The following is a 22,695-nucleotide window of genomic DNA, read 5'->3' as shown; positions in this document are numbered from 1 at the left end:
GGTTTTCACCTAGTGGGAGGAGCAGCTGGATGTCATCAGCATAGGAGTGGATTTTAATGTACTTTTGCGCTATATCAATGACAGGTCTGATGTAGAGGTTGAATAGGAGGGGGGGATAGAAGGGCGCCTTGGGGAACGCCATATTTGATAGGCTTGGGGTTAGATTTGTGCTTCCCTAGTAGGACAGTTTGGGTCCTTTGGTGGAGGAACGAGGTGAACCATTGGAGGGCAGAGTCCTTGATTCCAAGGTCATAGAGTCTGGATATGAGGAGGTGGTGGTCGACCGTGTCAAAGGCAGCACTGAGGTCAAGTAGGACTAGTAGGGCAACGCTGCCTTTGTCGAGTATTGACCATCGATGATATCTAGGAGTACTGACTCTGTGCTGTGGCCTGTTTGGAAGCCGGATTGAGCAGGTGATAGAGCAGCTTGTTCTTCTATGAAAGGGTGTAGTCGGCGGAGCACAATTCATTCTAGGAGTTTGGAGACAAATGGGAGGTTGGAGACCGGGCGATAGTTGCTAGGTTCGTTAGGGTCAAGGGTGGGTTTTTTGAGAGTGGGTTTGATAATAGCTGATTTCCAGCTGAGGGGAACTGTCCCTGTGGAGAGGGAGGTGTTAATGATGGGGAGGATGGATTCTGCCATGGCGTCTTCCGTGGACAGCAGGAGGCTGGATGGGCAGGGATCGAGGATGGTGTTGGAGGGTTTGAGTTCTCTCAAGGTTTCGAGAACCTTGGCATGGGTGGCCATATCAAATTGGGGGAGAGTGGTAGAGGATGGGATATATGGGTTAGGCTGGGGGTGTGCAGGAGTGGGGTTGGTGTTGGTGTCAAGATTATTGCAGATGGTTTGTACTTTGGACTGGAAGAACTTCGAGAGAGTCTCACTAACAAGTTCTGTTTGGTTGGTGTGGCTTTTTCCTTGGGCGCTGGTGAAAAGTTGGTTTGTGAGGGTGAATAGTTGTTTGGATCTAGCAGGGGCTAATTGTAGGAGGCGAGAGTAGTAGGCTTTCTTCGCTTCTAGGATGGCAGCTTTGTAGGTGATGGATGTGCTTTTCCAGTGGGCTTTGGTTTCTGAATTTGGGTGTTTGATCCAATTCCTTTCTGCTTTCCTCAGAGATTGTTTTATGGATTGGAGGTCACTGGTGTACCAGGGAGCAGGTGTTTTATTGGTGGCTATTCGAGTTGTTTTTGTCTGGGCAAGGCTGTTATAGAGGGATTGGATGTTGGAGTGCCACGTGGAGGCTACTAGGTAGATGGAGTGGGGATGTTGGGTGCAGGTCTCATTCAGGGTGTGAATGCCTGCAGCCATGGCTGGAGGGCTGACTGAGTTAGGGAGTTGGCGTAGGGTGGGAGGGTTAGGGTCTTTACGCGGGGCTAGGGTAGTTTCGAGTGGGAGTTGGAATTCAATGAGGTGGTGGTCTGACCATGGGACAGGTGTGGTGGTGTAGATTGTTTGTTAGTGCTCTGCTGTGGGCCTCTGAGGGTAAAGATTAAGTCTAAGATGTTGCCTGCTGAGTGTGTAGGGGTGGTTATAGCTTGATGAAATCCCAGGTCGGTGAGGGAGGAGAGGAAGCTGTCTCTTTGTCCTGAGGTGTTGGGGTAGTCTGGGAAATTGAAATCTCCCAGGATGGTCACGTGTTTGTGGGAGATGGACAGTTCGGTATAGTATGACACAATAGTATGACACAAATATTGTAAACCAATTAATGAACTAATAAGTGTAACAATGTGTGTAAGTAACCAATAAAAACTAATCATATGACTTGTGCCAACGTGGCCTTTGACTACCAAGAATTGTATAAAAGTAGCTTTTCTGATCATGTAAGCAGAACAGACACTAGATCTCAGGCCTGATGATCGTATACTCTGTTATTCTATATGCTGGCAGGTTCATTCTTGTAAGCTGTTACTGATTGACTAATAAAATATCTTATATTCAAGAGCAGTATATCAAGTGTAAGGTCTCTCATTGAGTGTAGGCCCCTAAACAGCGGGGCCCACAACAGGACATGATCGAAACATTCAAGGTACTGAAGGGAATAGACTTGGTAGATAAGGACAGGTTGTTCTCCCTCTCCAAGGTAGGGAGAACGAGAGGGCACTCTCTAAAATGAAAGGGGATAGATTCCATATGAACATAAGGAAGTTCTTCTTCACCCAGAGAGTGGTATAAACTGGAATGCTCTTCTGGAGTTTGTCATAGGTGAGAACACCCTCCAGGGATTCAAGACAAAGTTAGACAAGTTCTTGCTGAACTGGAACGTACGAAGGTAGGGCTTTTCTCAGTTAGGGCGCTAGTCTTTGACCAGAGGGCAGCCACGTGAGCAGACTGCTGGGCACGATGGACCACTGGTCTGACCCAGCAGCGGCAATTCTTATGTTCTTATTTACATCAGCACATCAGTTTGCATTTACACAAAACTGCTTTCAGTTTTTATTTCAGTATATGCATTGAATGAATATACATTGAAGTTGTAATTGCATTCAACAGATTTTCAATCAAGATATTTGCAGAAATATGTTTTCAGTCCTTTGTGATCATCAAAAGAAATGGTACACCTTTTTGACATTTTACTTCTCTTAGGTAAAAGTGATCACCTTTAAGGTTATAAGCCAGGATCCCTTGGAAAATATACCCACACCAGCATATGTGCTAGATATATAACTTACACACAACTATTGATATCACGAAATATTATGCATGGAATAGCATTCCTGCATGCCCACTCATGAGGGCATGCCACGCCAGGGCCAACTGCAGAAAAATGGTTGTGTCATGAAGATTATGCTAGATATTAACTTACTGTCCTGTGCAATTCCACGCAGATCCCTCTACATTCTAATTAACCATTGACCTGCTAAGAAGATTCTTCTGTCACCAGAAGACTAAAACTGATTCAAAACACAGCTGTCCGCCTCATTTTCGGCCTGAACAAATGGGAACACATCACCCCCTTCTACCACCAACTGCACTGGCTACCCTTCGAATCCCGAGTCCTCTTCAAGTTCGCCTGCATCTGTTACAAGACAGTATTTGGTCTCTCACCAAAATACCTCTCCCCACATTTCAATATGTATTGCACCAACAAGAAATCCCGCAGAATCCAGTTGTTTACCTTCCCCTCCATAAAATCATGCCAGCTCAAAAGATTCATCGGCAAAACCTTCGCCTTCCAGGCGGCCAAGCTGAACCCTTGGCTAGCCCAAATGATGCTAGAGGCCCCGACCTACCTAGACTTCAGAAAACTTCTCAAAACACACCTCTTCCGCGAACAAGATCCTTAGTCCTTACTCCCCGCATACACTCCAACCCCCCCCCACCCCCACCTCCCTCTCCCCCCCTCTTCTGGTTTCCCACTCCCTCCATTTTATCCTCTAACCCAACTACGATAAACCTGTGCCTCCTTCCGCGCTACCTGCAATTCCGATAAAAATTTTTGTAAATCCGGGTTCAGACCGGATCCTAATGTAACGAATGTAAACCGCCTAGAACTCTTTGGGTATGGCGGGATATAAGAACCTAATAATAATAATAATAATAATAACTACTTCAGCTTCATGTGAATGTTTCACTTAGAGTGTTGTTCTCGACTTAGGTGAATGTTCACTGTTCCTACATAAGCTACATAAGTTGATGACAAATAGTCTAACAAACTTCAATGTTCTTTATCTTTCCATGAAGTAATCCTAGCATTAGGTTTCTACAATTCTAACTGCAAGATCATCTTTGCAGGTTAGAAACTACATATATTACATAGACCAGCTGTATTTGTACTATCAACAATGCTGACATGCTCTTGTGGAGGATAGTAGTGTCAGTGGTGTTGGGGGAGAGGGGTTTGGAGTGTTGGGTAGCAGCGTTGGTGGCCTCAGGGGGGAAAAGGGGGGGTTGTATTTTTTTTGCTGGTTGGTTGAGAGTGCCGGACAGTTGAATGCCAGTTAACCAGGGTTCTACTGTATTTAAATGTCAGACCTGTTATCCATTTAATGATTTATCTTCTACAAAATAAAACCAAAAATCTTATAAAAGAACACAGACACTAACTTTTCTTGATTGGATACTAGCATAACTGGGTATTGATATGTTTAGTATTTAGACATACCCAACATATGCTAGCCTGATCTAAGTGAAATTGCAACGTCAGAAGGAATGCTTCTGGATGAGGCGCGGGACGCACAAGGAGCCGCTGCATGCGGCTTGGTGCACACTGCAGCTGTGAGGAGGAGGGAGCCTGCCACAGGATAACACTGGGGGCACCGGACTGCGAACTGCATAAAATGACCAGATGGGCCAGATTTGGCCCGCGGGCTTTGAGTTTGACACCTGTGCTCTAATGCCTTGCTACCCTACTGCTCCCCAATCTCTGCCCTCCTCCCTTTCCTTGCTCCCCCTCCCCTTCTCTCTCTACCTGCCTTTTCTTCGAAAGCCTATCATTTTTTTTGTCCTGTAACTTTGCTGTGAATGTCAATTATAACCCGTTCTGAGTTCCCAGGAGAACAGGACAGAAATCTAAATAAATAAATAAACTGCTACTTTGCAGTTGTGAGGGAAGGGTTCTTTGATTAAATGCCACTGATTCCTGTCCTAGGCCATGCATCTCAAACGGGCTACTCACCAATTCAACTATACTCCCAGTCTTCCTCGCAAAAACATCCACAGGGCCAATTGTAGGAGTTGTGACTGCTGGCAGGCATAACTTGAAGGAAAAACAAAGGAAGCGAATAGCAACACATAGCATAAATGTACCTGCAGCCATCTTAGATTCATGCTTTTCTGTTTCTTAAGGACTGTCCATCTTCCTTGACCGAATTTAAAAAAAATATATTCTTTTATGGTATTATCATGTTTAATTCGTCAAAGATAAAATGATGGCAGGTGACAGGCTCAAATGTGATTTGGGTAGTTTATGACTTCAACACCTAAATGGCTGTGTTCATGTGCTCTTCTCTGCTCTGCTCAGACAAATAGTGAAGAACAGACAAAAGAAAAAGCGATACTGGATCTGGTGCTCACAAATGGGGAAAGTGTCTCTGATGAACACTACAGCCCAGATGGGTACTCACTCGGATATTAAACAGTTTAGTTTGGTCGGACATAACAACTAAAGTGAAGGGTGGCTACACAAAACTCAAAGTTCTGGATTTCAAACTTGTGGACATTAGTAAAATGGAGGAGTATCTGAAGAAAGAGCTAACAGGATGGGAGAATATAAGGGAAGTGGAAAAACAGTGGTCCAAGTTGAAAGGAGTAATAAAAATGGCTACCGACCTTAAGTGAGGAAAATAAATAAAATAAGAGAAAAAAGAAACCAAGATAGGTCTCCACACTAGTGGCGGAGAAAATAAAGGCAAAAGAGTTGTTGTTCGTGAAATATAAAAAAAAACTCAAGAAGAGGAGCACAAAATGGAATACCGGATGAAAATGAAAGAAGCCAATAGAGAGATATGTCTGGCAAAAGTGCAGGCAGAATAAATGGCTAGAAATAAAAAAAGGGAGACAATTTTTTTATTATTATTTAAAACAATATTTTTAAACATATGATCAGGTAAATCAGGAAACACAAATACAAAAAGCCAAAAAATATTTCCACATTCATATTATGAAAAAGTCCACATCATGAGGTATGGAGAGAAAAATTAAAGGAAATATATAGGATAATATAATCCTGATATTAGTGTTTATATGTTTTCCAACCTCTGATATTATCCTTCCATCTCATGCTACAGAAAACGAATAAGGCAATTTTTTAATCAAATAAACCTTAAATCTTCTAATTTTCACAGAGAAGTCTCTCTAATTGATCAGGTTCAAAAAATATATAGCTCTTGCCTTCAAAAGTAACTAAACACTTACAAGTAAATTTCAAATAGAAAGTTCCATCTTTTAAAATTAGCTGAGATTTCAGGGCTAAAAAGGCCTTACGTCTCTGATGGGTGAAACGAGCCATATCAGGAAAGAGTTGAATTTTTTTTACCATAGAAACGAAGGGCTCCTTTTACTAAAGTGCACTAGTGTTTTTAGCGCGTGCTACGTTGCCGCGCGCTCTAACCCCATGCTATGTGCCAAGAACTAATGCCAGCTCAATGCTAGCGTTAGCGTCTAGCACGTGCGGCAATGCAGCGCGCGCTAAAACTGCTAGCGCAGCTTAGTAAAAGGAGCCCTAAGATCTTTATTACAAAAATATGTTTTCATCATCAAACTTTTATCTAGATCAGGTAAGAAAGTCACCATTAATGCAGCTCTTTTAGAAATATTATCCTGTGAATCTTCCAAAAATGCTGTAAGACTGGGGGTATCAGGGCCGCTCCCACCATTTTCATTTTTAAGGACATATATTCTAGAAATAGTAATTTCTCCAGCATTTGGAAGTTTCAGGATATCAGAAAAATATTGTCTCAATAATACTTCAGAATATAACAAATGTGTCATAGGAAAATGTAAGTTTTTTGACCTAAATTGATTTGCTATCATCTCACATTTCCTATGAATTAGTAAACTATCTTTAATAGCAGATTGACTGGAGACTTTCAAATTCTTAATCTGTATTTCCAAACCACTAGTATAATTCTTTAATTTATTTGATTTAAAGTCTAACTCTGTTATTTCTTAGCTGCTGCTTTGGTAAAGGAGCACAATTGGGATACATTATCCTTCAACATAGTTTCAGTTCTAGAAACAATAGACCAAATTTATTTTAAAGATATTTCAGAATCCATAAATTTAGCTGTAGCTCCAGGCTGTAATTCCATCAAAGAAACAGATTCAGGTATAGGTAATCCTCTAGAAACTACTGTTTGTGGAATGAATCACTTGGCTCCTTCACCAGTGGCGTACCTAGGGTATGTGGCACCCGGGGCCCATCATTTTTTGACACCCCCCCATGTAAAAAAATATTTTTTGTAATGACCATGAAACGGAATAAATGGTCAGAATAGAAACAGGCAGTGAAAATTTTCTTATATTCCAAACATAACATAAATTATGTCTGAATTGTCATGACATCAGAAGTACATATGGAGTAGTTGCAGGTGATGCTTGGGACAGTTCTGATTGTGTTAGTTCGGTTTTATGTGTTTTTTGAATAGAAGGGTTTTTATTTCTTTTTGAAGGTTTTGCAGTCTGTGGTCGATGTCAATTGGTTGTAGAGTTGGGGGTCGAGTGTTGCAGCTCGAATGGCTAGGAGGTTGTCGAACAGTTTTTTTCTTTTGACGTTTTTGGTTGGAGGGTGTGTGAATGGTGCGTGAGTTCTCCTATGTCTGTTTGAAGTGGATTGAATTATTTAGCTGAAGAAATTAGTTACCCCCTCATCCCACACACATTAATTCTCTTCCATTTTTGTTCCCATTATAAAAAACACTGATAAGTTCCCAGAAAAAAAATACATTAAAATAAGTGAAAACAAAGGCCCCTACAGATGAGAACATAACATAAGAATAGCCTAACTGGGTCAGACCAATGGTCCATCATGCCCAGTAGCCCATTCTCATGGTAGCCAATCCAGGTCACTAGTACCTGGTCAAAACCCAAAGAGTAGCAACATTCCATGCTACCGATCCAGGGCAAGCAGACACTTCCCCCATGTCTTAATAACAGATTATAGACTTTTCCTCCAGGAATTTGTCCAAATCTTTCTTAAAACCAGCTACACTATCTGCTTTTACCATAACTTCTGGCCACTTCATTTTTAAGTTTAGATCTTTCCTTTCAAACAGAGACCTTGCTAGATATCAAATACAGCACAAGGTAACTTCACATGGACTTAGCTGTGCAGGAAATGTGAATCTCCTCATACACCCACCATATAGTGCAAAAATGTGTAAAGGTCTGTTTTTTTCTTTCGATCACTACATAGCCTAATGCCACACAAGCAGCGCTGTTACAAACATATTCTGTAGGTCAATGCTAAGGATAACAAAGTTTCCTTCCTTGGACCAGAAGGAGATAAACCACTGGAAGAGATCCCAAAACAACACCCAAAGACCCACTCACTGTGTGAACCAGTTGAGTAGAGTGGACTAACTGGGGGGTGGAAATGGGCCCGGAGTTCGCTCAGCAGAATTTCCCAGACCACCTCTTCCTCTCAACACATTGACACGCTGCCACCATCACCACTAGGAACACCTCACTGGGTAGGCCAGCTATGCTATAAACTTTATAAAACACATTATTATATTTTCTTATAAAGCACATATTTTAACTGAATTCTCTGACATCCTCAGCCTTTCCATTCACAAAAATAGAAGGAAGAAAAGTTCCCATTTCCTGCTGTCTCATGTCCCCGGCCTATACAATATTTTTTTTCTGCAGACCCTTCAAAAGTCTGACCAAATCCTCGTTTCACTTGCATTATAAAGTACTGAGGATGCCATCTCTCCCCAATCCCAGGTCCTAAAGTCTAAGACAGTAGCGCAAACTAATGCTGCCAGATACAGGAAAAAAATTTTTGATTCGATTCAGCCCTATTGAATTGGTTTTTCAATTCGATTTTCCTGCCCAGTTGGGTGATTTTTTTCAAAACTCCTGGTGGGTTTTATAGCTTTTTCACCCCCTTTGGCTTCTCCTAACCACACTGGCGCTGTGGTGTAAATAAAATAAAGAAACAAAAAGGACTTTTCCTCTCTCTGTTAAATCCTAGCTCACGTTTGCAGTCCAACACCAGCTCTGGCAGGATACACATTTCAAATCTGACATATTATAATCACAAAACAGAAAATAAAATTAATTTTTCTACCTTTTGTTGTCTGGTTATATTTCAAATCTTGTTGGTCCAAAGCTCTGGTTTTCTTCTGATAACTTGCTTGCTAGGGTCTCCTTCTTTCTGCATGCTAACCATCCATCTGCCAACTCTGTCCTCCCTTTCCATTTCCCTTCCCTTCCCAGGAAGTCTGGTATCTTTCCTTTTTTTCATCTCCCATAGTAACATAGTAACATAGTAGATGACGGCAGATAAAGACCCGAATGGTCCATCCAGTCTGCCCAATCTGATTCAATTTAAATTATTTTTATTTTTTATTTCTTTTTCTTCTTAGCTATTTCTGGGCGAGAATCCAAAGCTTTACCCGGTACTGTGCTTGGGTTCCAACTGCCGAAATCTCTGTTAAGACTTACTCCAGCCCATCTACACCCTCCCAGCCATTGAAGCCCTCCCCTGCCCATCCTCCTCCAAACGGCCATGCACAGACACAGACCGTACAAGTCTGCCCAGTAACTGGCCTAGTTCAATCTCCCTCCACAGATCCACCTTTTCTTAAATACCCTTTCATCCGGCATCTCTCCCTCCTTCCCCACCACCCCAGAGTCCACCATCTCTCCCTTTCTTTTCCTAATTACCCTCCTATCCAGTATCTCTATCCCTCCTCCACACCATCCCTTGTGTCCAATTTCTCTCCCTTTCTGTTCCTTCCCTCCCTAAATCCCATGGTCCATCATCTCTCTCCCTCTCCTCTATTTTCAGACCCATTATTTCTTCCCCCCCCCAAAGTTTGGCATACGCACGTCTCTTTGAACACCCCCTTCCCTCTGTGTACTTCTAAATCATGGTCCCCCCCAAAGGCCTGTCCCCCCTTAAAGGTCTGCCTGTCCCCCCTTGAAGGCCTGATCCCCCCTTGAAGGCCTGTCCCATCCCCTTGTAGGCCTGTCCCCCCTTGAAGGCCTGCCTGCCTGTCCCCCCCTTGAAGGTCTGCACCCCCCGAAGGCCTGCACCCCCCCCCGAAGGCCTGTCCCCCACTTGAAGGCCTGTCCCACCCCCTTGTAGCTTCTCCCCCCCCTTGAAGGCCTGCCTGCCTGCCTTTCCCCCCCTTGAAGGCCTTTTCCCCCCTTGAAGGCCTGCACCCCCTTGAAGGCCTGCACCCTCCCCCAAAGGCCTGCACTCCCTTGAAGGTCTGCACCCCCCCGAAGGCCTGTCCCCCCCTTGAAGGCCTGTCCCAACCCCTTGTAGGCCTGTCCCCCCCCTGTAGGCCTGTCCCCCCTTGAAGGCCTGCCTGCCTGCCTTTCCCCCCCTTGAAGGCCTGTCTCCCCCTTGAAGGCCTGCACCCCCCCTTGAAGGCCTGCACTCCCTTGAAGGTCTGCACTCCCCCTTGTAGGCCTGTCCCCCCTTGAAGGCCTGCCTGCCTTTCCCCCCCTTGAAGGCCTGTCTCCCCCTTGAAGGCCTGCACCCCCCCTTGAAGGCCTGCACCCCCCCTTGAAGGCCTGCACTCCCTTGAAGGTCTGCACCCCCCTTGAAGGCCTGTCCCCCCCTTGAAGGCCTGTCCCACCCCCTTTTAGGCCTGTCCCCCCCTTGAAGGCCTGCCTGCCTTTCCCCCCTTGAAGGCCTGTCCCCCCCCTTGAAGGCCTGCACCCCTTTGAAGGTCTGCACCCCCCCCAAAGGCCTACACCCCCCCTGAAGGCCTGCACCCCCCCTGAAGGTCTGCACCCCCCCCGAAGGCCTGTCCCCCCTTGAAGGCCTGCCTGCCTGCCTGTCACCCCCTCCCCCTTGAAAGCCTGCCTGCCTGCCCGCCCGCCCCACCCTGAAGGCCTGATGCCCCGACCCATCCTGAAGGACCGCTCGCCCCCCTGGCCTCCCCGCACCACCTATGAAGCAGCCGCAGCAGGATCGCGAAGTCAGCGTCAGCGATCCCTGCGCTGCTTCCTGCGCCACGGTCCCGCCCCTCCTCTGACGTCAGAGGAGGGGCGGGATCACGGTGCAGGAAGCAGCGCCTAAGCAGCGCAGGGATCGCTGACGCTGACTTCGCGATCCTGCTGCGGGCTGCTTCACAGGTGGTGCAGGAAGGTCAGTGGGGCGAGCGGTCCTTCGGGGGTGGGGGGGACTGAACGGCAAGGCCGGGAGCACCCCCTTAGGGCTGGCACCCGGGGTGCACCGCCCCCCCCCCCCCCGCCCCCCCCTTGGTACGCCACTGTCCTTCACCAATGTATGTATAGCCTATTTCCCATAACCACATCAGTAATGGGAGAAGAGACTAATTTTGAGGGGGGAGTTGGTCTCCCTCCCATATTAAGGGACGGGCCAAATTCTGGTGAAGAGACATTAGATAATTACATACTCTCAATTACTGATATTAAATGTTTAACCATAGGACCAGATACCCTCAAGGTAAGGGTTTGACTATTATATAACTTAGCTTTACGCTTTCCCATGATTATAAGTCAAAACCCTCCTTGAGTCTCCTCATGTCTCCAAGGGACATGTCCCTTAGGTCATGCCCCTTCAGGCACACCCCAACGGCTATGCGCCGTTACCGGCGCTTGCTTTTAAATCAGCGGGTGATGATGATGGGTAAATGGTAATCAAGCCTGGAGCGCAGTTCTTTCAAGGTAACAGGACATTAAGCACACAAACTCTACTTGCCTCTCGGAGACACAGGTATATTAGTAGAAGCAGGAAGACGAAAAATGGAATTGCGAGACTGAAAGAAGCTATGTACCGCTATGTGGAAAGAAATGAGGAAAAAGCAAACTTGCTAAACAAATACTTCTGTTCTGTATTCAAGAAAGAAAATCCTGGAGAAGGACTGTGATTGGCAGGCAAAATTACACATGAAATGAAGTAGATACCACACCGTTCATGGAAGTAAGTGTTGTTTGAACTTGAAAAAGTGAAAATGGACAAAGTTATGGGACCAGACGGGATCCATCCCAGGATATTGAGGGAGCCCAGAAAGGTTCTGGTATCTCCACTTAAAGATTTGTTCAATAAATCCCTGGAGATAGGAGTGGTTCTGTGGCACTGGAGAAAAGCAGATATAGTTCCTCTTCATAAAAGTGGTCAAAGAGATGAAGCAGGAAACTACAAGCCAGTAAGCCTCATTTCGGTTACTGGAAAAATAATGGAAGTGCTGCTGAAGGAGGATAGTGAAATTCCTAGAATCTAATGGGTTACAAGATCCGATACAACACAGCTTTACTAAAAGTAAATAGTGACAAACAAATCTGATTGAATTCTATGACTAAGTGACCAGAGAATTAGATCGAGAAAGTGTTTTAATATAATTTACTTAGATTTCAGCAAAGCCTTTGATATAGTTCCTCATAAGAGGCTCTTAAACAAACTTGACCAGCTGAAGTTAGGCCCCCAAAGTGGTTAACTGGATTAGAAACTGGTTGACAGACAAATTTCAAAGGGTGGTGGTTAATAGAATTTGCTCAGAGGAAGGAAAGGTGAGTAGTGGAGTATCTCAAGAATCGGTGTTGAGGCTGATTCTGTGAGCGATATTGCCAAAGGGTTAGAAGGAAAGGTTTGTCTTTTTGCGGATGATATCAAGATTGTCAACAGAGTGGATACCCCAGAAGTAGTGGAAAACATGAAAAAGTTTCTGCAAAAGTTGAAACGACAGTCTAATGTCTAGCAACTAAAATTCAATGCAAAGAAGTGCAAAGTAATGCATTTGGAGAGTAGAAATCCGAGGGAGATGTTTGTGCTGGGAGGTGAGAGGCTGATATGCATGGATGGGGAGAGGGACCTTGGGGTGATAGTGCCTGAGGATTTGAAGGCAATGAAAGTGTGTGACAAGGCAGTGACTGTAGCCAGAAGGATGCTAGCCTATAGAGAGAGAGACATAACCAGCAGAAGAAAGGTGGTATTGATGCCCCTGTACAAGTAATTGGTAAAGCCCCACTTGGTATTGTGTTCAGTTTTGGAGGCCATATCTGGCCAAGGATATAAGACGACTTAATGTGGTGCAGAGGAAAGTGACAAAAAATGGTAGGGGGTTTGCACCAAAACAAGTTCGAAAAGAGACTAGAAGACCTCAACATGTACTCTGGGGGACAGGAGTGATATGATACAGACATTTAAATATTTGAAAGGTATTAATATAGGACCAAATCTTTTCCAGAGAAGGAAAATTGGTAAAACTAGACATACAGTCATGTGAAAAAATTAGGACATTCCATGAAATATTCAGTTCTTTCTTAAGAAATGTTCATATATCGATGTCAAATCGTTTTTTATTTATCATGAAACAAAAGATAGCTACAAAAATGTATATTCTGAGGAATAAATTAGGACACCCCCACATATTCTCCCAGTTTAAAGTGGCTCAAATCACACACAAGTGTATCACATCAGGTGCACATGGTTAGAACATTGTTACTCAGCTTTTGAAGGAGGTTTGCCCTACTTAAACCTCAAACATTTTGTTTGGTGTGCTCGTCATGCTGCGGTGAGAGTGAACACCATGGTGAGATCAAAAGAGCTGTCTGAGGCCTTCAGAAAGAAGATTGTAGCAGCTTATAAGTCTGGTAAGGGATCTAAAAAGATCTTAAAAGAATCTGACTTTAGCCATTAGTGTACAAGTGGAGGACTTTCCAGACAACTGCCAACAAGCCCAGATCTGGCCGTCCAAGCAAGCTGACCCCCAGAGCAGACCGCAAGTCTCCAAAAATGTCATCACAGGATCTACAGCAGGCTCTTGCTACTGTTGATGTGAAAGTGCATGCTTATACAATCAGAAAGAGACTGTACAAATTTAACTTGCATGGTTGGTGTACAAGGAGGAAACCTTTGCTTTCTAAGAGAAACATCAAGGCCAGACTGAAGTTTGCCAGAGAGAACATAGACAAACCCCAGGACTTCAGAAATAGTGTTCAATGGACAGATGAGTCTAAAATTGATTTATTTGGAACTAGAAAAAAAGGACATGTTTGGCATACACCAAATACAGCTTTCCAGGAAAAGAACCTCATACTAACTGTGAAGCATGGAGATGGAAGTGTCATGGTTTGGGGATGCTTTGCTGCAGCAGGACCTGGCCATCTCACCATCATAGAATCTACCATGAATTATATTGTGTTTCAGAGGGTGCTTGAGGAACATGTGAGATCATCTGTAAGAAAATTAAAACAGAATTGGAACTGGATCCTGCAACATGACAATGACCCAAAACATACCAATAAATCCACCAAGGACTGCCTGAAAACTAAGAAATGGAGAGTCCTGGAGTAGTCGAGCCAAAGCCCCATTTCATGGGGTGTTCTAATTTTTTCACATGACTGTAAATTGAGGTTGAAAGGTGGTAGATTTAAGAGTAACCATTAGGAAATTCTTTTTCACAGAGAGGATGGTGGATGCCTGAAATGCCCTCCTAAGGGAGGTAGCGGAGAGGAAAACGATAACGGAATTCAGAAAAGTGTAGGATGAACACAGAGGATCTCTAATTAGAATATGAATAGGTAAACTTTCAAGGTCTGAATCCTGCAAAGGAGATGCTTTGGATAGGGTGCAGTGAGATTCCCCTCCAGTAGTTGGAACCTAAGGACAGTACCAGGTGGACTTCTAAGGTTTATGGCCCAGAAATAACAAAGAAAAAAAAGACATTTTAATTTAATAATGAAATTGTAATGCGTGTAATTATAGTGCAGACTGAATGGTCTTTATCTGCTGTAATTACTATGTTACATATTGTGGTAGGCAGGTACCTGCCACGGTTAAAAAAACCAACCCTGAGCTTTAAACAGACCTTTGGGAAAAGGAGGGAAGCAGGACTTCAAAGCAGGTTCCTAGGAAGAGAGAGAACACTAAAACACTGCAACCAGGAATTCAGGTGGGGAGGGCTCCTAAAACCAATCTTGGCCACTATTATTCCTTTCCCAGGCCGGGAGGAAGGAGTGAGTCACTTTCCCCAGCAGAGCAGTCTGAGAAAAGGGGAGGAGTCATCCGCCCCAGGAAGTCTCAGACCTGTACAGGGAAGAAATCAGCAGGAGAGGTGAATAAATTGATCTCAGCTGGCCAGAGCAGGGAGAAGCAGTCATCGCACAACCTTTCCAGGTCCGCAGCTTTCACTATTGGTAGGCAGACAGACTCCACACAGAGCAGGATTTTCCCCAAGGGCTTTGGTAGAAAAGGACAAGCTGAACACTTCTCAGAAGATAAGTACAGTAAAACCTTGGATTGCAAATAACTTGGTTTGCAAGTGTTTTGCAAGACAAGCAAAACGTTTTATTAAATTTTAACTTGATATACAAGCAATGTCTTGCAATACAAGTACATACAGTATGCATGCATTACAACTGAGCCGATGGTTCTTCTCTCTCTGACACTGCAAGAGTATAGTGACTGTTCTAAACAAGCAAAGTCTTGCAATACGAGTACATACAATATACATATGTCATATCATCACAACTGAGCCGATGGTTCTCCTCTCTCTGACACTGCAAGAATGTAGTGATTGTTGTAAATAAGCAAGATCTTGGAATACAAGCATGTATAATATTTTGTATTAAAGTTTTTGGGTTATGGAATGAATCGTCTGAGTTTCCATTATTTCCTAAGGGGAAATTCGCTTTGATATACGAGTGGTTTGGATTACAAGCATGCTTCTGAAACAAATTATGCTCGCAAACCAAGGTTTTACTGTACTTGCCTTTAAAATTCAAACCTTAGAAGGAACAAAGGAATATTTCTCTGAAGGGGAATGGGAGGATAGCCCTAAAAAACCCTCTGATTCACAGATAGTGAGTGGGGAAGTAGTGTGTGAAACAGATGAATGTATGGAGATGAATGAGAATGAATTTTTACCTAGTGATACAGAGTGGGGGAAGGACTGCTCTCCTGATCCAGAATACTTCCAGTCAGAAGAATATATGGAAGAGTGAGGTAAATAGTGCTGCAAGTGACTAAAGTTTATGCTAAAATTTGATCCTGAATTTAATGGTTAAGAGGTGTTCCAGAAGCATGCTTGTAATCCAAACCACTCGTATATCAAAGCGAATTTCCCCTTAGGAAATAATGGAAACTCAGACGATTCATTCCATAACCCAAAAACTTTAATACAAAATATTATACATACTTGTATTCCAAGATCTTGCTTATTTACAACAATCACTACACTCTTGCAGTGTCAGAGAGAGGAGAACCATCGGCTCAGTTGTGATGATATGACATATGTATATTGTATGTACTCGTATTGCAAGACTTTGCTTGTTTAGAACAGTCACTATACTCTTGCAGCGTCAGAGAGAGGAGAACCATCGGCTCAGTTGTGATGATATGAAAACAGCATCTGGGTAAATAGCTTAAAAAATTGCTCTGGGACTGGGTAAAATAAGGATTGCCCGGATCACACAGACCTCGCACATCTCTGTGGCATGGGGTCTGCAGGGCATTTTAACACCCATAGACCTCACGGTTCCTGCTCACCCTTGAGGTAAGCAAATTTTTAAGGATGTGAGGTAGAGATCCGCGCGGTTCATGGGGCCTGCAAGATCCTCGTTTTACCCAGTCCTCTAGGTTTATGTGTTGTCACTATGAATGTCATGCACAAAATACATTTTTTTTGTGGTGTTTTGGGGGACACGAGTGACTAATTATACTTTTCTTGGGTCTCTCTTTGGTATCAAACAAAGTTGTTCCTTAAGGATCTTTTTCCTGTACATGTTCTTACCCTAGATGGAAACACCAGAGATGGACTATCATACGAAAGGAAGGGCAGAGAGGGTGGACAGTGGATGGAAGGGTCAGAGAGAGGGTGGACAGTGGATTCAAGGGTCAGAGAGAGGGTGGACAGTGGATGCAAGGGGTAGAGAGTGAGAGGGCAGAGGCTGGGTGGAAGGGGCAAAGAGAGATGATAGATGTTGCATGGAAGGGCGTGAGGACAAATGCTGAATAGAAAGAAGAGAGTAAAGAGAAGATGATTAAAGCAGAAACGACGAAAGGTAGAAGAAAATTTTTTTGTTGCTTTACGTAGAATCAAGTAGTATTGTAACTATTGATTAAAGTTTATACATAGGAAATGGAAATAAGGCAGTTTTTTGGAACTAAACCCCTTTCTTCAGGTCAGGACAGGATACCATAACAGTTGTATACTGTACAGTCATGAAGAAAGATTTGGCCTCTGAAAGCTAATTGAAAAATGGATTAGTCCAATAAAATGGTATTTCTTATTTCTCATTATTTGTTTTATTTCTATTTGTTAATTTGTAAAGTGGTGATTGTTATATCAGTTTTTTCAAATTTACATCTACTTTCTTTATATTTTGCACAGTAATAGGGGACATGTGACACTGTTTCTATGGTGTTGCATTGTATGCAGTCTGGTTTCTTGGTTCAGTTTAACTTTTGTCTACATATTTCTATTTTTAGTTTGTGATTATTCCATATTGGGCGAGGGTGTATCTGTGTTCTGTGTGTATAAAAAGGACATGGCTTTCTGTTAGCAATGACTGTACAGGATCAATTGACTGTGCAGAATCTGGCTTTAGTTTTACAATGCGTGTGTTGGTGTTCTAGTGCTCACTGCAGTGTTTAAGATGCTGCCTTTTCCTAGGTGCACCCTTGTTGTGTGACTCATAGATTATTACTAAAAATATCTTTTTTATATAGAGAAGGGTTTAAAAAAATGATCAGCACTGGCTGTCATATATACTAGGTACCCCACAGGATTTAATGACCTTATTCTTACTTTACTGTTGACTTAGGCGTTGCCCCCCAGCCCACTACTACCACACACCCCACTATAAAGAATTAAATTAAAGTTGTATTTAACATCAAGCAACTTTCAAATGACATTAAAAGCAAATAAAAATAAAATGTTTTTAATACATTGCTAATTATTACCTGCATCTTTACCTAAACTGTTTTGCCCTAGCTCTCACTTTGATCTTAATCTGCTACTTTATTATTTTGCTGTAGTGCAATCACACAGGTCTCCTTCAAGGCTCAGTAACACCTCTCCATAAATTATGTGGAAGAGATCTGGAAGTGGGGATTGCATCTATTTCATATCCTCAGTGAGACCTCAGGAAGGAACCTAGTAATCAAAACATTATTAGAGGTGCTGTAGAGCCATTTCTTGTATGACTGGATGAGCTATATTTATCTGTTTATTCTTAGTTGTTTAAATTCATGCAGAAATAAATGGCTAGATTGAACCCAATGACTTCATTAACGCATTTCCCTTTTTTAAACCTCTATACCATTTGAAAGAGGGCGCATATCTAATTATTCACTTCTAGAATTGGATACTTCTCAAATTTAGTAAAAATATTCTGGCACAAATGTCAGACCTTAAAAAAGGAAGTCATATTGAGCATTGGAAAACAATAATAATTAACTAATAAAAATAGTGCACATTTAGGGCTCATTTTACAAAGGTATGCTAGCGTTTTTAGCGCACGCACCGAATTAACGTGCACTACCTGAAAAACTACCACCTGATCAAGAGAATGCAGTAGCGGCTAGCACACGGGGCATTTTAGTGCACGCTATTCTGCATGCTAAGGCCCTAACGCACCTTTGTAAAAGGAGCCCTTAATTTTCCCCACGACCAAATATCCCCACCCCGCCCGGCTATTTTTTCATGCCACCCGGCTGGAAAAAATTTCTGGGGAGAACATTGAAAGGTGTTCAGGCTAAACCTCATAGGCATAAAAACCCGCCCATGACATTACAAAACTGGCTTTAAAGATAGATGAAAAAAATCAGTTAAAACTTTAAAGATACAGTTAAAAAAAAAATCAACTTAACTCACAAAACCGACCGGTATACTGATGATGGCCAGCACGATGATGGTCAGTAGTGCTGCCAGATTCAGGAAAAAAGTTTTCAATTTGATTCAGCATATTGAATTGATTTTTCAGGTCAGGACCGGAAACGGATGTGCATGGCTGACTAGTGCGTGAGTTTACCTGGACTCCACACCGATGAGGAGAAAGTCAGCATCTTGCCCCGCTAAACTTTAACTGCCTCTGCAACTCCATTGTGGCGGATGCATGAGCTTGAGATTGAGACGCCTTGCACTTGAAGGACCCTGGTGAGCCCTAGCAGAGGAGGAGTGGAGTAGCTGCCCTGCGGCGTTCCTGCCTTGAGCACGAGCAGTGGGGGAGGGAGTGTCCCTCTCGACGGATCCTGGTGGGTTCTCCGGGGAGCGTGGGCGTTAAGAAGGATAGCGCATTGCATCTGAGGGATTCGGGTGAGCCTTAGCAGGAAGCGGAGAGGAACAGTTGTCTTGCAGCTTTTTGTTTCTGCTGCATCTGAGAGCTGAGGAGAACTGAGTTTTTCCCCCGACAGCTCGAACTGGCTCCGGCTGGGAGGGATGAGCAGTTTGCCCGATTCTGTTTGGAAGTGGTGGTGCGGCCTGAGACCTGAGAATTTCCCGAGGAAGGACACAAGCTGATATGAGACTTGGCCCCGTTGGGCAGAGGAGAAGCCTTGACAGTGGATATCGGGCCGTGGATCTTTGGCCGTGTATTTCTGAATGAAGAAACTTTGCAACCCCTCCACTAAGCACTGATTTCCTGCTCACCTTACCCGGGTGAACCGGGACTGAGAGGAGACTGGATAAGGAGATATTGCCTGAGATTTGGAGCCAGAAGAGCAATGGTGAGGGGCTTGGGACTGGACATGAGATCAGTTTGAACAAACAAGTAGCTGACCTCAAAAAGGATGGTGATAGAGGTCTTTCCTGTGGAAATCACTGGCAGTGGTATGACCATTTAAGTGTCTTAGAAGTATTATCAAGACTGTATATTTAAATTTGTGAGGCATATTAGCTGAAATAAAAAAGGGCTTGGGGAATATGGCTAACAAAAAAAACAGGCTTGATCGAAAGATGTTTGCCTACCGAACAGAAGATACAACAGAGGTGCCAGCGCCGGAACAAAATCTAACACAGGAAGAAGAGGAATCAACTATACTTGGAAAAGAAACTTTAGAGCCATTTGAATCTCCCCCAGCAGATACAGCATTGGCTAGCAAGGGGGATTTACAACAATGGCCGATATGAAGCTTTCTCTAGCAGTCTTCACTCCATACACTAAAATAAATATTGATGGCCTTCACAAAAAAATGGACGATCTGAGTCAGAGCCTCCAAGAATTTGAGGAATGTGTTATTATGCACAAACAGGAGATAACCGAACTCCAACAACATTGTAAACAAATAGACCTATCAGTAGAATAATTGCTTCTTAAAGTGGAAGATGAAGAAAATAGGTTAAGGTGAAAAAACCTAAGATTCCGAGGAATCCCTGAATTGGAAGGCCTTAAAGATCCTACAGCCTTCATACAAGCTATATGCCATAAATTTCTACAAGCAGAAAACCCAGATGCAGTGCTGCCAGCTATGGAATTTGAACAGATACATCGAGCTGTCCAAGGGACATAATAGAGAGACCAAGGGACATAATAGTATGCTTTCTAAGATATCCACAGAAGAAGAGAGTTCTACAAGCAGCTCGGAACACTGGCCATCTGATGTGGAACAATACAAAAGTAGAACTTAAGAACATAAGAAGTTGCCTCCACTGGGTCAGACCAGAGGTCCATCCCGCCCAGCGGTCCGCTCCCGTGGTGGCTCATCAGGTCCGCGATCTGTGAAGTGGTTTCTGACCACTTCTATAACCTACCTCAAGTTCTATCTGTACCCCTCTATCCCCTTATCCTCCAGGAACCTATCCAAACCTTCCTTGAACCCCCGTACAGAGTTCTGGCTTATCACCTCCTCCGGAAGCTTGTTCCATGTGTCCACCACCCTCTGGGTAAAAAAGAACTTCCTAGCATTTGTTCTAAACCTGTCCCCTTTCAATTTCTCCGAGTGAGCCCTAGTGCTTGTGGCTCCCCACAGTTTGAATAATCTGTCCTTATTCACTTTCTCTATGCCCTTTAGGATTTTGAAGGTTTCTATCATGTCCCCTCTAAGTCTCTTCTCCAGGGAGAACAGCCCCAGCATTTTTAATCTGTCAGCGTATGAGAAATTATCCATACCTTTTATCAGTTTAGTCGCCCTCCTCTGCACTCCCTCGAGTACCGCCATGTCCTTCTTGAGGTACGGCGACCAGTATTGAACACAGTACTCCAGGTGCGGGTGCACCATTGCGCGATACAGCGGCATGATGACTTCCTTCGTCCTGGTTGTGATACCCTTTTTGATGATGCCCAGCATTCTGTTTGCTTTCTTTGAGGCTATCGCACACTGCGCCGATGGTTTCAGTGAAGTGTCGACCATCACCCCCAGGTCCCTTTCAAGGTTACTCACCCCTAGCAGTGTTCCCCCCATTTTGTAGCTGAACATCGGGTTCTTTTTCCCTACATGCATGACTTTGCATTTCTCTACATTAAAACTCATTTGCCACTTTTTTGCCCAGTCTTCCAGTCTCGTTAGGTCCCTTTGCAGGGCTTCACAGTCTTCCGTGTTTCTAACCCTGCTGCAGAGTTTGGTGTCATCAGCAAATTTGATAACCTCACATTTTGTCCCCGTCTCCAGATTGTTAATAAATATATTGAACAGTAGAGGTCCCAGCACCGACCCCTGTGGAAATCCGCTCGTGACCCATAGCCAGTCTGAGTATTGGCCCTTTACTCCAACCCTCTGTTTCCTGCCTGCCAACCAGTGTTTGATCCATCGGTAGATATCCCCTTGCACCATGTGGTTCCACAGCTTTTTTAGTAGCCGTTCGTGAGGTACCTTGTCGAAGGCTTTTTGGAAGTCAAGGTAAATGATGTCTATGGATTCCCCCTTATCCATCTGGCTGTTTATTCCCTCAAAGAAGTACAGCAAGTTCGTGAGGCACGACCTTCCCTTGCAGAAGCCATGCTGGCTCGCCTTCAGTTGTCCATTGTTTTCTATGTGTTCGCAGATTGTGTCCTTTACCATTGCTTCTATCATCTTTCCCGGAACCGAGGTTAAGCTCACAGGCCTGTAGTTTCCCGGGTCACCCCTTGATCCCTTCTTAAAGATGGGCGTGACATTTGCTATTTTCCAGTCCTCTGGGATCTCCCCAGTTTTTAGGGAGAGGTTACATATTTGGCGAAGTGTCTCTGCTATTTCATTTCTCAGTTCTTTTAGTACCCTTGGGTGGATGCCGTCCGGGCCCGGTGATTTGTCGCTCTTCAGTCTGTCTATCTGTCTGAGGACATCCTCTTTGCTTACCTCTAGTTGTACCAGCCTTTCGTCGTGTTCTCCGTTTATAATCACCTCGGGTTCTGGGATATTGGATGTGTCCTCTCTGGTGAAGACTGACGAGAAGAATTTGTTTAACCTGTCAGCTATCTCTTTTTCCTCCTTTATCGCTCCTTTCCTGTCTCCATCGTCCAGTGGTCCCACTTCCTCTCTGGCTGGTTGTTTCCCTTTCACATACCTGAAGAAAGGTTTGAAGTTTCTTGCTTCTCCTGCCAGTCTTTCCTCATATTCTCTCTTTGCTTTCCTGACCTCTCGATGGCATTCTTTCTGGTATCTGTTTGCAGATATATTTTCAGCAACTCTGAAACGAAGACGAGACTGTCGTGAAGTAACTAGATGTTTGCAACAGAATAATATCCGCTACAAATGGCACTATCCATTTGGGATTTCTTTTATGTTAGAAGGCAAACTACATAAAGTCACATCAGCTGTAGAAGCCCAACAGCTACTTATACAGGCCAAACTTTGGACCACTGAGGGAGGAAAACAGCAAAAGGAGCCTTCACAACCCCCACCTATGGATCCGCCAAATCAGAGATGGCATAGAGCAGAACAAAAAAAGAAATTACAGAGACAATGAGAATAATTGCTGATACTAATAATTTTTTTTTAAATAACTGTTTGATAAAATAAAGAGACAATGTTCTAAGGGGGTAGTTCTTAAGAAAATGGCAGAGAGTCGGGTTAAGGTGAACTTTCTTTGACTCTGATGTCTGGAACTGGATTTGGCACCTGTTTCAATCAACAGGTGTCTGGATCTAGAGCCAGGGACAGAAGATGAGAAAGATTTGGAGGGTTAAGGGGG

The 22,695-nt window shown here is 43.8% G+C and overlaps 1 protein-coding gene across 13 annotated transcripts in view; it reads right to left on the bottom strand.

Annotated features, from left to right (window-relative positions):
- ABHD13 (abhydrolase domain containing 13) overlaps positions 1 to 22,695 on the bottom strand; it is a 341,021-nt gene that overhangs the window by 65,707 nt on the left and 252,619 nt on the right. Inside the window, exon 5 of one of the 13 annotated variants that reach the window (XM_033948424.1) lies at positions 4,617 to 4,697. The exons of the other annotated variants lie outside the window; for them this stretch is intronic. The gene's annotated coding sequence lies outside the window, so the exon portion shown is untranslated. The remainder of the gene's footprint in view (positions 1 to 4,616; positions 4,698 to 22,695) is intronic. 13 annotated transcript variants of the gene reach the window in all.

Source organism: Geotrypetes seraphini, chromosome 6, assembly GCF_902459505.1.
Source record: "Geotrypetes seraphini chromosome 6, aGeoSer1.1, whole genome shotgun sequence".
Taxonomy (NCBI): domain Eukaryota; kingdom Metazoa; phylum Chordata; class Amphibia; order Gymnophiona; family Dermophiidae; genus Geotrypetes; species Geotrypetes seraphini.
Note: the sequence above shows the minus strand (reverse complement) of the source record. Positions and strands in the feature narration are given on the sequence as shown.